Source organism: Oncorhynchus kisutch, linkage group LG3 (genome assembly GCF_002021735.2).
Source record: "Oncorhynchus kisutch isolate 150728-3 linkage group LG3, Okis_V2, whole genome shotgun sequence".
NCBI classification, from domain to species: Eukaryota; Metazoa; Chordata; class Actinopteri; order Salmoniformes; family Salmonidae; genus Oncorhynchus; species Oncorhynchus kisutch.
In genome coordinates, this window is record NC_034176.2 from 36861122 (window position 1) to 36866361 (window position 5240).

The window sequence follows — 5240 nt, forward strand, 5'->3', positions numbered from 1 at the left end:
GTTTGGTTTGATCTGTTGTTCGTTACACTAGCAACTGCACTTAATCATGTGAGATTCAGGTACTGTAAAGTTGCCATTCTGATATACCTTGCCTACCTTTTTTATAATTCATCTTGGTTAGATATGCCTTATCAAGACATGATCTCACGTGTGACAGGAATAACATGTGCTTCAATACGTTTTATTCTTCTTTTTTTGCCTCCATGGCCATGGTTGTCAAATGTACCATATGAATAGAACGTAATTCACGGATGATAGATATTACGGTGGCAGCTACAGAGAAGTAATTGGGTGTATGATATTTTACTGCAGGAGAGTTACAAGGTGTTTTAAATGATACTATCCCGTCCTCCCAGGCTGCTGGCCTGGTGCAGGATCCGATAGGGTCAAAGTAGTGGAAAAGTGATGATGTTTTAATGGGTGTAGGGTTAGTTGGTAGGGCAATTTTTTCCACAGTGTAATGAATTCATACTAAAGAATAGTAGGCTGATATGCAGCCAATACAGTAGACGGCGGCATGCAACTAAAACATTTGTTTGCGGACCACCATAATACCAAAGAAGAAAAAGAAGAATACATTGGAATGCTAAAGATGTTACGCTGCAAATATACGGCCAGGATATAGGTAGGATGTCTAAGTTAAAGTATTTAGGTATGGGGTTTGATGAGAGGCTTACGTGGAAGAGACATGTTGAGTATATTTAAATAAAGTGTAGGGAAGGCGCTGAACCTCATGAGGGCAGTGGCAGGATATGATTGGAGGTCGAATAGACAAACACTGTTGTATACTGTGTGTACCAGGCATTGATCAGGTCATCTTTGGATTATGGGTGCTTTGTATATGGATTGGCAGCTAAAACGGTACTACAAGCGCCTGGATACAATACAGTCAAGGACCCTGAGATTGCGTGTGGGTGCCTTCAGGACGACACCTGTTGAGGCATTGCAGGTGGATAGTGGGGAACTCCCACTGAGGATAAGGCGGGACAAACTGGCATTAGCATACTGGGGGAGGTTGAAAGGGAGTTCAGAAGGACATCACGGCAACTGGGGAATGCTGGGAGCGAGGAATGGGTAAACAGAGGACGTACGGGTGGACAATCAGGCAGAAGGTTGTAGAATATAGACAGGGTGAGAGAGAGATAGGGCCCGCAATTGCATTGGGGACCATTCCTCTGCGGCTGTTTCCGAAACCAAGTGTAGATGTGGACATGATTGACGGCAGGAGAGAATGGGCTGAGGACGTCAGACTCTGTGTGGAGAGCTATAGATAGTCGTTTTTATTTGTTTTTAAGGATATAGATGGTTAAAAGAATCCAGTCAGTGGTAGGGTGGGTGTACATCACAGATAAGTTTGAGATGGGTGGAGGAGGTGAAACCACTCGGAGTGGTGATCTGCTCTGATTCGGCTGCAATGTTGAGTAGTGAAGACGAGCAGGTAGGACTGGGGAGACTTGTTTGTGTAGATGATGGTGAGGTTAGTGGGATTGGAGAGGATGGGAGTGATGGTAAGCTTTTGCTGGGTTCCAGCCCATGTAGGTGTGGAGGGTAATGAGAAGGCCGATGTGGTGGCTAAGAGTGCTGTGCGGAGAGAGGGGATAGATATTCAGGTCCCGCTGGGCCGCCAGTCAAGTCCTTGATCTGGGAAATGGGTTAGATCTTTGGCAAAGGGAGTGGGATGCTAGTAGTAAGGGGAGGCAATTTGATTGCGTGCACCAATCAGTAAAGGAAGAGGTGGGATGTAGGGCAGAGGAAGTTATGTGGAGTAGACTATGGTTTGGGCACGCAGGTTTGAATGCCACGCTGTGGATGATAGGGAGACAAGAAACAGAACTGTGTGATGCGTGTTTAGTGGAGGAGCATGTGTTGATATTTTGTGAACTGTATGACGTAGATAATGAGAGATTGTGTGAAAGGTTTAGAGAAGCTGGATGGGGTTTGGGTGGTGTAGTGGGGGGAGGGAAGTGATGTCTAGGGCTCTTTCACTTTCTTAGAGGAACAGGACGAATGAATATAATTTAATTTAGTTAGGCCGTGACTGGCCTCCCACACCAGTACAGTAGGTGGCAGTGTGTATACACCATAAAAGTTGGATGCGATCAGCCAACCCAATCCCAAAGAAGAAGAAAAATAAGAAATAGAAATAGAAATTAATTACCGAAATCCACATACAATTTCCGTTCATATCAATTCCACCCACTAGGGGGCAGTCAAGATAGCTTTCTGTGTTGAGGGCTTCCGTTTTTCCTGCCCTGTATTTTTCATCTGCGGACTCGGGGTTACTGAAATCAAACGGAAGAGATCTGTTAAATGGTCGAGGTTTTGAATTTGTTTATTGTTTGAAGACCTTCACAAGAACGCACTAAAATGGGCAGAAGTAGAAACCGATCCCCACCAAAACGAGGTTTGCTTTAGCAACGAATAAGCATTCCGATTCCCTATGCTTCTCCCCAAAATGTGCACTTGTTCACCTAATCCTCAAGAATTTAAAAGCGTTGCGTTGGTGTTAGAATGGGCTGGAGGGTATTCGCAGCTTCCATAATATTTCTTAAACCAGTCCATTAGGAGAAATGATTAGTGTACACATCAAGAAGATGATAGCCTAGATAACCTGTCCTCTAGCTATCGCTGTCTCTTTTCTTTAGGTCTCTTCGCAGACTACGCTCTTCCCCTGGCTCCCTCCAGGCAGAAGGACAGGCGTGATGATGATCAAAAGGATTCCAAGGATAAATGGTTTATTTGCTATGAACTTGGATGCGTTTCAAATGGTGAAGTCGGCCATTTGGAACGTACCCCTTATGTGAGGATATGGATAAATACTATTGTTGCATGTCACTAGCTAGGTTTCCAATCAATTGGCGACAGATTTCAATGAGAATATTAAAACATGTACTTGTGCGTGATAACGTAGGGCACATAATAACGTTTGCGGTTAAATTCCCATGTACCGAATCAATTAAAAAAAATACAAGTTAAATGGTTCACCAGTTCGCATCCTGTACAGTAGATTAAAGTGAGCAAAAATAAATCACTCTGCTCTTTTTTGTTGAGTTCTCCAACTCAACTTTTACCTCGAATTAGTCATGTTTCTTCTTGGTAAGCCATTCTCATGGTTTCCGTTACAAAATAATCAGTAGAGCTAAAAATTTAACTAAAAATAATATTGGCACGTGCACTCTAGCCAACAATTTAATGATACAGTATGGGTATAGCCTACTACATGATGAGATTATTTTGGACAAAATATAATTTTTATTTGTCAAACAGCATGCAAGCATCCATGTCACCAAAATAAAAAGCTCGATATTTATTGGAAAGAATCATGAAGCTCATCACTACGCTTTCACTACCCTTGAAAGTTCATAGTGGGAGGATCACCTAACATAGACTATCATCGTGGGACTTAGAAAGGATGCTTATTTCAATATTTGCACATAAAATAATTTCCACTGCCATTTCTTGCATAATTAATTTTACAGACACATAAAGATCCAACCTTGTCTGGCATGGTTTGTCCATTTATAATGTTTCCATCAGGACATTTTTTTTAATCCAACGTACTTTACTCGCATAAAAAGGTTGGATGGAAACCTGCTTAGTGTCAAAATGTGTGTATTGTTTACAGAGGAAGACATGCAGGGCAAGACTAAAGAGGAGATTGAGATGATGAAGATTATGGGCTTCGGCAACTTTGACACCACAAAAGTAAGGATTCTGTCGACTTGTCTCAAACCTAGAGGTTCCTGGTTAGGCTTGTCAAAGATATCTATAGATATTATATTATTTGTATTATACCGTAGGCCTCTGGTTCTCAAACCTCTCCTTGGTGACCCCTAGCTGTTCCACGTATTTGAGTTATCAACTAACACCTAACCCTTGATAAGTGAATCAAGTATGCTACTTCAGGGGTGTATTCATTACGGTAACCTTTTACCGTTTTAAGAAGCAAACGGAGCAAACAAAACGGGGAGGGACCGAACTGCATTTGTCCAATAGAAACACTTTTTTGCGCGTTTTCCATTTGGAGTTAACGGTTTTCGCAACAGACGAAACGTTTTGCAACACGATCAGCGTCACCATTACACCCGACCATTAAATTATTAAATGTGTGACGGTTCCGGAGGAGAAGTTTGAGAACCACTGCTGTAGGCAGGTAAGTGCCCAAATATTCCAAATCTCCACAGGGTGGCACAGTTTGCTCAGGCTCATAAACCAAACTGATTGTACAGTGCTCTTCACCAACAACAATCACAGATCTAAGAACCATATGGTAATAATAGTGATTATAAAGAATGTGTGACACTTCACAGTTTATAAGACTAAGGGAATCTGCTAGGGCTGTGATTCTTATCAAAAGGGTAGGTCTCCATTTGTGTGTAGCAGTTTTTATTGCGAGAACATGTTTTCATTTGAAACAATTTAAGTCGTGATTGTTCACTATTCATTCAATGGTGGCAATCGCTTGTTTTTGGATGATACCTTGACCTACTTCCAAGTGGGATGTGTTAATGTGGCTGTCTTTGCCAACAGGGAAGGGAAGACCGATGGTGCAGTCAATGCACATGCTATCAATGTGTCCCAGAAGAGGAAATACAGGCATGCTGATGCATTGTCTTTAGAAACTACAAGAGGTGTTATGTGGTTTATCATTTCACAAATAACATTCAAAACTGCCCGCAAGTATTTGTGTAAATGCTATAATATAGACTGCATCTATTATTCATAATATTGCATGTGAGTGGGACTGCATATTCAGTATCTAGTCCTTCATGTTTGGCTATTATTTATTTTCCATCACATTCTGGCCACCTGTAATTAAGTAGCATATCTTGTTGATGTATGCGCCAAATAGCATGGTTTGTTTATAAATCAACAGTTGCAACTGCAAGACACAAGGTCCTGGCTGATATTGAGCAGTCTGAACAGTGCTCATTCTCACTGGAGCCAATCACTTCTGCAGGTGTTTCTATGCAGACAGATCGTCTCTCCTATTGGTGGATGATGATGTAATGTACAAGTGCTGCAAGGGTAGCAGTGATGTAACGTTTGCCCCTCTCTTTTCAGGCAGTACACAAACAGAAAAGGTGGATTCAACAGACCTCTGGATGTCATTGCTTGAAGTAGGATAAACAACAGACTCATTGATGTTACCTAAAATGTACTAGCCTTGTGGTCTCTCTTTACTGTGACACTGTGTGTTTTGGTGATAAAGTAAAAAATAAATAAAAATGTATAGTCTG

The 5240-nt window shown here is 41.7% G+C and overlaps 1 long non-coding RNA gene across 4 annotated transcripts; it reads left to right on the forward strand.

Annotated features, from left to right (window-relative positions):
• Positions 1-516: 516 nt before the first annotated feature.
• Positions 517-5240, forward strand: LOC109872247 (uncharacterized). Of its 4 annotated transcripts, XR_002252426.2 has the most exons (5): positions 2019-2404; positions 2646-2800; positions 3626-3705; positions 4531-4631; positions 5065-5240. It is a non-coding gene; the product is annotated as an uncharacterized LOC109872247 (long non-coding RNA). The 4 variants fall into 4 exon arrangements; XR_004205550.1 differs by lacking the exons at positions 2019-2404; positions 2646-2800 and adding an exon at positions 517-625; XR_004205556.1 differs by lacking the exons at positions 2019-2404; positions 2646-2800 and adding an exon at positions 756-1131.